Source organism: Hippoglossus hippoglossus, chromosome 11, assembly GCF_009819705.1.
Source record: "Hippoglossus hippoglossus isolate fHipHip1 chromosome 11, fHipHip1.pri, whole genome shotgun sequence".
Taxonomy (NCBI): domain Eukaryota; kingdom Metazoa; phylum Chordata; class Actinopteri; order Pleuronectiformes; family Pleuronectidae; genus Hippoglossus; species Hippoglossus hippoglossus.
Genome location: NC_047161.1, coordinates 16,527,867 through 16,539,227, shown reverse-complemented (window position 1 = coordinate 16,539,227; position 11,361 = coordinate 16,527,867).

Sequence of the window (11,361 nt, the reverse complement as noted above, 5' to 3'; positions counted from 1 at the left end):
CTGTGTTAATGTTAAATTTAAGAGCAAACCCACTACCACCAATCATACACACACATTTAGACATTTGAGTCTTCAACCAAACCTCTACAATTACAAAGCTTTTGGAAGAAAGCTAGTAGAAAGGGGGTCTCGTTTGAGGGACTCCAACCACGGTGTCGTTGCAGTTTCCTGTACATAACCGATCATAGAATACAAAGCTGGGGTTGTGGAGAAGCTAGAAAGAGCCGCCAACACTTTAAAAAGATGTAACCGATACATCATACCCCCTCCCACTGGCGCTCTCATCAAAGCTACACCCATAGGAACAGCTAGAAGCCAAGTTGCTCACTTCTGACTCGCTAACTAACTTCTGGCTAATGTCTCTGCTTCAGGGTTGTATGTCTCTTCGACTTGTGAAGACTCTGGTCATGCGCAGTGAGAGCATTGGCAGGGTGCTTGCAGGGGGGCAGGCACGCCAATCAATACCAACCAGTGCTACGAGGGCCACAGACACCGGCTTTGTTTCTTTATTTAATGATGCATATTAGGACTTGAAAGGGATTTCAACAAATGAGATAAACATTTTCAGAAACAACTCACCAGCTCTACCTCTGAGGGCGTTCTCACAAAATTGTACTTACGTACAATTCTGGGGCCTTCTCTTGGCTCTCGCCTGCTTTGCCCACCCTGTTGTGACGCCTCAGTTGGCGCATGTGCAGACCAAGAGCACCACCACGCTAAGAGACCATATCTTTGCACTGAGCGGGAAGCAGCACCAACTGCTCGACTCTGTCCTGCTGAGACTAACTGGAGGTGAGAACTCTTCCTGAGCTAGTTTGTCCAGGAAGCGTATGCAGTCTGAGGCTGACAGTCTCAACTGAAGAGGGCAGAGTGAATAGCGCACACACACGCACACACACGCACACACACGCACACACACACACACACACACACACACACACACACACACACACACACACACACACACACACACACACACACACACACACACACACACACACACACACACAGTGAAGGTAAAAAGTTGGTTCTGTGTCTCATCCCGCTTTTCTCTTTCTTCCCCCCCTCGACTCTTGCGGGTGGGGCGGGGGGCAGACGTAGCTCTGAGGCACGGCGGATGGTAAATTTAGTGTAAGTCTCCACAGAGTGAAGAGATAGTATTTTTCTAATACCTCGCTACCTTTCTCTCTGCTCAAAAACACGCCAAGTCAGCAATTGTATAAATACTCAACAGCAGGCCTCGGTGAAACCGTCCTGGAATGAGAACACTTCAGCTTTGAGGGAGACCTCGAGTATTTCAAGGCGATGGAAATAGAAGTAAAAGGACCAGGTTTCTCCTGAACAAAAATTATAAGTCCTGTTCAGGTATTTTCTTTGTGTAACATTACTACATAACATAATTATGGAGATTTCTTAATCCAAATAGCTGATTTAAAATTAGCTGCAAGCATCATTTACCATTGCACATATAAAGTATATTATGTGGCCAAGCTTTGTTCAAACCCACAGGAATTAAAAAATGTTAAGGATGTTCATAATGATTCGAAAAATGAAATGCTGGATCCAATCAAAATGCCATGAAAAAGAAGCACATTAGATGAGAAATGTCCTCTCTGGATTTAATGGGGCAGCAGAAGAAAAGCTGTATCCCTTTTACTGCGTACACGACTTCAGTGAAGCTCAGGAACAAGCAGACAAGAGAAAGTTTGATCTAGTTTAGAAGCAATTGAAGGAAGAAGTGGGTGAGAACACTGAGAACATTCAAGTTCAGTTAGTTTAAAGAGAACACATTGTACCGCATGATCTTTCCTATGTAATTCAAACTGACTGGGACAGATTGTGACATTTGTTTCCTCTTTTTCCCTCAATCACATCCACTCCTATATGAATCAGAGCTTTTTTAATGTATAAATGATTCAAATATTAATCTTATCTGATTTGATATTTGATCAACATTATATTTCCGGTTTTTCATTTCTCCTGGAGTTATTTATTTTTAGCTTGTTATGGCTGCATTTTGAAATATAGGACAGAATCTAAGTTAAAAAATCAGTAAACAAAATAATTTAGGGACATTATTATTCTATGATTATTAATCTTTAGACGAGAGGATTGATACCACTGTCATATCTCCCAATTAAATGAGACATATTATGCTTTTTTGGCTTATCTGTCCTTTTGGTTTTCTTTTTTTTAAGTAGGAATTGCGCAAAGTTAAATAGCCCAAAGTCGGCAGTACAGGGATCCCCTCCCCCCCACAGAAAACACTGCTTCTGAAGGTCCTGAAACGCATTGTCAGTTGTCCGGCCAATACCTGTGCACTATTGTGAAGTCATGTGACATCACAATGCCCGACATTTGCATAATTCCCCCCAAGCCACTATGGTACGACCACTAACAAAACCAGGTAAGGCCAGAGTGAGATGCTGAGATTTCCTACATATGATGGAAGTAGTTGACCTATCACAACAGAATGTGCCAGTTGGCCAATCAGAGCAGACTTGGCTTTATCGGAGGACACCTTAAAGGGGATAGTTCATCCAAAAATGAAAATTCACTCATTGTTTACACACCCCTATGCCGATGGAGGAGTGGGTGAAGTGTTTGAGTCCACAGAACACTTCTGGAGTCTCAGGGGTAAACTTTGTTAGAGCAGATCCAATACAATTGAAGTCAATGGTGAGTCCTTCTTCAGACGTAATAAAAAAAAAACATAAAATGCCTCCATACTGGTAATTTACACGTTTTTTTAGACTAAATGTCCACTGATATCTTGCAGTTGATAATGAGTGGATTTTCATTTCCGGGTGAACTATCTCTTTAAAGAGACAGGAGGTAAAACCAAGTGTTTCAGACAGAAGCTGAAAAGAGGAGCAGTAGCAATGGACAGAACCAGGAAAACAATGTCTTTTCTAACCATTAGAGCAAGAAAACCTTTTCAAGTGATAACCCAAATTAAAATGATCAACCAGAATATGAGCATAATATGTCTCCTTTAAATGTAGAGCTTGAGGCAGGAGACAGTTAGCTTAGTAAACTGGGAAAAAAAGAGGGAATCCGCTTTACAGGGCGGCTCTCACTCTGTAGGGCCTCTTTTCAACTCTGAGAGAGTAAACACCAGCCCTCCAATGACCCTCTAAGGATAAGTGGTGTAGATAATGGATGGATGGATGGATGGATGATGAATGATTTCCATTTCTTTCAAAGAAATGGAAATTTAAGAGGAATGGCCAGAGTTTTTCATAGAATAATATACAGAATACCTCAGCCTCTGTTTCATCAATTGTCATTCTTTAAAACCATTGTACATGATATATTGTAAGCAACCTTGTGGAAGTGCAGTACTGAGCTGCCTGAGCACTCCTTTAAACAAAAGGAAAAGTACATTAGTTTGGAATGACAGTAATTTCTGTTTGTTATTTCTATCTTTGCCGACAGTAAAATGAGCAAGCATGTCTTGTGGTTCCATAACAAGAGATGAAAAGACGTGCGTCTTTATTTTAATCTCATCTATATACAATATGAAGACGACATCTGTGGAGAGAGTTGTTTTCAGTGTTCTGACAGTGACAGGTAAAGACGGGGGAGTCCATTGCAAAGAAATGTTTGAAAATGGAAATTTTAATAGATCTTTGCCATTATTTTCAAGCTGTTTTTATAAATATCGTCTCCCTCTCAAGAATGACTCTCATATTGCTCTTATTTGCATTGCAGCTTTAACTTGACAAGTCATTTATTGATGAACTTTTAAACTGGGGATAAATATGGTACGAAACACTAGAAATCATCCCACTGGTTTGCAGTGCATGAGAACTTTTTAACATCTCTTAACATTCTTTTCACATCTACAAGTATATATACGGCAATGCTTTGTAGTTAACATAGAACCATAAGCTGATTTCAGACATGCAAGACTCAAGATAATCTCCTGTAACTATCCCGAGGAGATGTATGTGAGAACACAAATGTCTGAGTCATTTGCTCTGGACATTTTCCAGACTTTTTCCTGCCAGCTCCCTAAAAAAACTCTTGAATGGGCCCATGTGATAAACAGCAGGAAAAGCTTATGATTGGGCTTGTTGATGTCGTTTCTAACATGCAACAGATGCATAACTGGAAAAAAAAAAAAAATAATGGGAAGACAACGAGATTTGAGAGCTCAGACAACGGGCTACCATGCTCATTAGGTGTAACAATATGTAACAGCTCAGTGCAATTAGAAATAGGGTGGTTAAGACCGCTCAAGCTTTGAATTGATTAATTTATCCTAATTGCTGAATTGAAACTGAAAATGCAATTTGCAACTTGAATCAATTTTCTTGTCAGGATCAGTTTTTGATGATTCAGTAACTCTGCCGCCATGTTTTGACATGTCACGTCAAATCGCTGTCTAATTTGCTGCTGCTCTAATTTGCGCCTCTCATTGCAATTTTTTCCTCATAGCAACAGCAACTGAGGCTCATTGGTACTGGAGTAATTTGAGCCGTCATCCATACCAGGACTACAGAACTAGAATCCCTAAAGGCTCTATGGCGCCACACTACATAGTGGCAAAATATGGAAATGAGAAACATTGTCAGGAAGAAGACAAAGCAATGTTCTTTTTTCTTCACACGCACACAGACACACACACACACGCACACACACACGCACACACAGGAAAACTAAACTTTGCGTTAAGGCATACCATCCAAGAATGCCAAATCCACTGCTTCAGGATCACTGCAGATGCACATTATGAATCCTGTATCATTTTACCGTGCTGTATTACCCTGCTGCATGTCCTCCCTCTTTACTCCCCCGCTGAACTGCACTCACTTTACACATTAGCAATAAACACCATCACTAATCAGAAGTTAATAGGACCTGAACAGTACTGAATTTAATTTGTGTTTGTTTGATTGAGACACGTATTTTTTTTTTTTAAAGTCAAAAACTTTGCACACATGCAGTTCACACGCAACACCAGACGTGTAACGTGACCAGAAACCATTGATTAATAACTATACCGAAATGTGATCGTTTTTGTTTGTGTGAAGATCGATAGTGACGGCCGACACACACACACACACACACACACACACACACACACACACACACACACACACACACACACACACACACACACACACACACACACACACACACACACACACACACACACACACACACACACACACACACACACACACACACACTCCTGTAATTTATAAAGACCAGTTCTACATGTGAGTTAGTAGAAAAGAGCAGAGGAGCAGAGTCTCTGGTTGACTGGTGCCGAGTAATGTGCTCTGGTGCAGTGGTGCTGCCAGCACTCACTGAGACCCTCTCTGTAACAGCGAGTCACAATCTGTGTGGCCTAATCCTACTTCACTACTCATCTCAAAGGTCACATCAGCGTTGGCCTATTCAGTCTGATAACTTCCACCTGAGTTCATTTTCGCTAATACTTTATAAAACCACCTTGGAATAACACCTCATTTCCTGCTCTCGGTTGAATCTGTATCAAGGGAAGTATATGCCATTTGAATTAGTTTAGCATTATTTGACCTTGCAGACATCGTCGGAACACATGCGTATATACACACTCACACACCGTTTTGGGTCCATGCTTCGGCGTACCATATGGCTGTAAATGATCAAAGATCCTATACTTGACTTTGAGATTTCTCTAGAGGGAAACAGCTCCGCGTTGGGGAGGAATTCACATTAAAAAAGTCTCCAGCTGAATCTAATTGCTCCCCAGCTCCTCTCATTTCTTTAAGATGGAGCTCCTGCCATGCTGCGTGTGTGTGTGTGTGTGTGAGAGAAAGAGAAAAAAAGAAAGTGGGAGTGGGGGGCTGAAGAATATTGGGCCTATGGTATGGTGGATATTACATCCCTTAATAAAAGGTGGATGCCACAGGCACACATGGGGCTTGGCAGAAAAAAATGGAAAGAGAGGAAAGTATTCTTCACTTTTAAGATGACTTTGTCTGCTGTCTGGAAGACGGACCTGCCTGGAAAAACAATTAAATAAAAGCTGGTGACAACATCAGACATCGGACTGAAACCTTTGATGGAAGAATGATTAATTAATTGATTGTGGAACAAACCAGTGCAAAGATAAGACAGTGGGGTTTTAAAAAAGTAATGCTGTTATTTATCCCACCAAGGGGCAAATAAAAGAGGATTTTTATCTTTAGAATCATACTGACTGACAAGTTTAGATAATGAATTCAATAATCTTGCAGATGAAATGGTGCTGCGGCCCTGACTCACTGCCGACTTTGGACTGGAAGTGTTGATGTCCTCTTTTGCATTGACACAGCCATTATTGTAAACCAGAGCACAAGGACTTCTGAGACAAAGTGTTTTCATTTGGGTAGAGACATTTGACTTTAGTGGAACACACAGAGCCACTTCAATGCTGGTGTTTGATCAGTTTTTTCAAATCAAATGACAACAACGTAACAACTAAAGAAAAGCCTGCGTTTTTGTTTTTTTTGCAGAGAGCCAGGAAAGATGTAAAATTACAGGAAATGTTGAAAGGAATTCATATTTTAGGTATGAACTTAAGGAAGGTTGTATTTCTGCAAAAAGCCGAATGGAACAGAGCATGTTTGATCATTAGCACGTGTGGTTATAATTGTCTCTGCAAAGACTACAAACACAAAAACATCAGACAGTCACTCCACACAGATGAATATTCCATTCGACAATTCACATGTTTATCTTTTCTGGTTGATTCGGGTTAAAAGCTGCTCTAGTCATTTGACAGAAAAATGCACAGGGAGCCTTTATATCCTGATTCCATGTGTCGGCACATGTAAACACCAGGCCTTGTTAAATCACATGTGCATGTAACTGCAGAAATTAGCTGCTATCAGATCAAATTTTCATGTTAGCCTAAGATGTTGATCATGGTTACCGTGCCTTGTAAACATCAAGGTGCTTCAATTGGCTGCAATGCTGCAATTCGGATTTGGCTCACAGCACAGCCTCAGAAGGAGCTAAGGGGCCTCAGAGAGCAGACTTCAAATTTTGCAACTCATATGATGATAGCTCTCATTTTATCTTTAGTCTTGATAAATGCATCATGACAGTGACCATCACGTCACAGAGGAACATGTGCTTGCCTGTGTGTCATTGGCCGACACATTGCTGCTGCACTTTATATAGACAGTCTCATTCTGAACCTCGCCTTAGTCTTGTTTTATGTGTTTATTCCCAAAAAGTGAAGCCAAAGTATCTTGATCACCACCTATTGGCTGGCTGTTGTATAGGTCATCATTCCTGGCTATCCATGTTAATATATGGCACATGGGCCAAAACAAAAAGTTAAATAAAATGTTGCTCTGTTATGTAGTCCACACGCATGTAGGTATAAGTATACATTTTTTGGTTTGAATTATTTTATGGTATGAAATGAGTAGAAACATCATGATTAACGGCTGAGACTGACTCACAATTGGCTGAGCATGTGTATCGGAAAGGCTGAAATTAATATCGACATATAGCCAAACATGTTTTTTTCAATAATAGTTAGCAAAGAATATTTTATACCTTTCTGTAACACTGCCAATTGTTTATATAATATATGTAACAGAGTCATATATACAGTATATATTTGTAATATGTCATGTTCTGTGTAAATAGATATTACCTGACATGTCAGGTCTCCATATAAATACTGTATGTGGAATGGCTGAGACTTTGGAGTTCACGGAAAATGAACACAGGGGTAGAAAAAACTTGGTCTTAAATCTTCCACATCTATGGAGGCCAAGGCATGTCAGATATTTACACAGATACAACATATCATGAATGTATATTTGTATATGTTTTACATTTTTACTTCATGGGAGAGGTATGTGACATTGCAATCATACAAATGTACGTGTTTTTTCCTCTGTTATTGCATTTGTACGTTTACTTGCCAGCTTAAAGTTATTTGTCCTGTTTAATGTATGTGGCGGCTCAACTTATGAACAAATGTTCTGGAGGATTTTGTTATTTGCCTCTGTTAGTAGAAAAAACAGGAAAGATCCTTTGCCCCCTTTTCATAATAGAATAATTCACACAATACTAAACTCCACTGTTACATTTGCAGTGTTTAACAATCCTGACAAACAGCATGTGTGAAGAGGTATTTACTGACCTTTAACTCATCTGCGTTTCCTGATAACTGATATGTAAAGTCTGCGCCTGGGTTTCAAATCTACAAAAAACTGCTCCCACTCACGCATGTTGCCGACACTCTGTAATTATTACCTAATTAGGTTTTGATAAACAATTGCAAATATCTGAAATATGCTACATGAATGTTGTGCGTGCTGCATTTAAAACCCATTGTCAGGAATGTAATGAGGCAGAACCGCATTTTACAAATGCTCGCCTGAGACACACAAACAGACGCATGCTGCAGATAAAAGGAAAAGAAAACACACACCGGTGAGGATCCTGTGTGTCGAGCCTGCCAAGAGCTCACCCATAATTAGGTGGTGATGTAGTGGCTTTTGTTCTCTCTGATTAATTATCAGTAGCTTTTAAGACTGTATGGAAACAGCCAATTAACTTCATCCAGGTTCTCATTCAATTACTCGGGTGTTAGATGCGAAAGGTCAGCAGAGGTTGGGCTCGGTTCTGTAGGAGTCAAGAGTACAGAAAAGGAAAGGCACTTTTCAGGCCTGTGAAAGGACGGGCAGACACTTTGTTAATCCACTTAACACGCCGTGGTGTTGCCCCCCCCCCCCCCCCATTTTCCACTCAATCTGCCTGTGACATCAATAATAGAGCGTTTGAAAAACAAGCCAAGGCAACGTGGTGATATGCGGAGCACAGGAATTTATTCAGTTAAGTGACACGCTGTCAAAGAAAATTCAGCGCTTTTTATTTTGAAGGTAACTTAAAAGCCATTTGTCCGCCTTGAACTAAATTGTCGTCCGCAGCCGCCAATTCCACATGTCCGGCACTTCTGAAAACATCAATTAATTCTGCAGTGTAAAACAAAAGGAGCAAGTGAACAGACTTTTCATTTTATTCAGTTAATTTTGTGTCCTGTCAGAAACTATTACGCTGCAGAATCCTCAGACCGAGCGGACGAGAGACTCTTTGCTTTCAGCTGCAGAGTTAATTAGATGAGATTTACTGGAGGAAGGTTGATTGTGGCAGACGAAGATGATCAGACCGCTGTCAGGGTCAGCCATGGTGTTATTTACGGAAGAAAAGTGTGTGCATTCAGACGCCTGGGAGTGTGTGCGTGTGTGTGTGTGCGTGTGTGTGTGTGTGTGTGTGTGTGCCTGGCCGCATCGCGCTCCAGGCCCTTCATTACCTCCTCTTCCCAATCACAGGGTGGATTTATGGTCACCGCAGAGATGCTGTGAAAGCCCCATAGTGAGGTAGTTAGGTGCTCCAGCACACCCACAGCCAGACACATCACCTTTATGGTCAGTGCTGTCCTATTCTCACATCAGAGCCAGCCAGAGTGGGCCTGGAAATGCTCGAGATCCAACAGCTTTAATTAAAGTCTCCCAGCCGGAGTTGGAGATGAATAATTTGAGGACTATTTATATTTCTGAGTTACATTTTCTGCGGAGGAAGCATGACATGGAGTCCAGCTGCGAGAGCTGGTTCTTCAAGGATTACACACGGCACTGGAGTCTAATGTTAATCTGAAAGAGCTGAATGTGCTGTATTGCAAATAGAAAAGAAATAGACACGGTGCCTCCCTTGATAGTCAAGGACTTTAAAGCACTCTGCTGCTGCTGCTGCTCCTGCTGTGTGTGTTATTTATAGAAGGTCCAAAAATAAAGATACAGACGCCCTGCAGTATGGCGACCAGTATATCTGGTAAATAAAGGCACTTTGAGTTAATTGGCCTTATTGAGCCACATCGATTGGGTTGAAATTGGCTTGTAAGGTTTACAGGGTCGCGAGGAAGTCCTCCCAAACCACGTGTTCATCAATTACAGTGTGTGTACAATAATTGTACCTTATTGATCTCTGCTTCATCTACTCTGTTGGCATCCCTAAGTGTTTTCTGATGCAAGACTTTCTCTTACCCCCCTCCCTCTGTGTCTACCTCTCTCTCAAATGCTTTGGCATTAGCCTGTCATTGCCACCTCAGCCCACACTGCGCCATCGCTGTGCCGTTTGGCTGGTGAGACATCCAGCCACCAAATATGGAGGTCAGATATAGGTGGGAACATTCATATAAAGAAGAATTCAGCTCAAGCAACAAAATCAATGTCATCAAAATATAAATCGGCAAGATCAGTAGTTACCTAACTACATTCAAAAACACTCACATCGGAAAATCAAATTAAACTATTATATATAAACATTCATGACACGATTGGATTATCACTGCTACAATTGGTTGTACTAATGTTGGGTTATTTTGAACAATTATAGTAGGAGATGATTTCACATGTAAAACCATGATCTGTAAAATAACTAGTTATGGTAAAGGTCTAATTTAAATACAATGTATCTACTATTTAGAAAAGGGAATACTCAAGTATTCACATCAGCTAGTGCTCTGTTATTGCTGACCTGTTTTCTCCTCCATTACATTTCATTGTTCCATTTAAGCTGCATATTATGAAACTGAACTGAACTGTGTAGAAAATACTTGTAAAATGTACTGATTTAAATTCTGCCTATGTGACGACAGTGTCATTTACATAACACATCTCATCACATTAAATCAAAAGTCATGAAGTAGGCTAATGCGGAGAAAAATGCAAGAAATCAATTTCAGAGAATGGAAGTAGTTTACTTTTACTTTTAGTCACTTAAATTTTTTATGTGCAGTAATGCATTCGGTACGTTTGAGACAAACTGGTTTGTACAAAGTGTTTGTAAAAATGACGAGAGAAAAGTTTTATTGAATTTTCCACATGGCTACAACAATCAGAGTTGGGGCAAGAAGGCTGAGACACAGTGAATCATAACAAAATGGGGACATAAAGGCATTTTTACTATTTCACTGGGAACGAAAGGCAGTGGAAGCAGTTGAGGGGAAAATGAAAATTTCATTCAGAAGAGAGCACGCCTTTGCCAAGCCCTAACAGTCCCCTTATGAAACCACATTTAAATCCACTATATCCAGATTTTTATTTGGATCTACACTAAATTGCACACACTCATAAATATCATTCCCCTAAACATGTCAGATAGTTTTTTTATCAAGATCCATGAATTGTACTCTGAGTTGAAAAATGCCCTGTGTCACAATGTTAATGTGAAAAAACCTTCCTGGATCCGCTCCCTGACCAGAAACTGCACTCGAAATGTAATAGGTTCATTCCTGACATATCCTTCCACTAAATTTCATGGCAATCTGTGCAGTAGTTTTTTTTGTAATGCCGCTTAGAA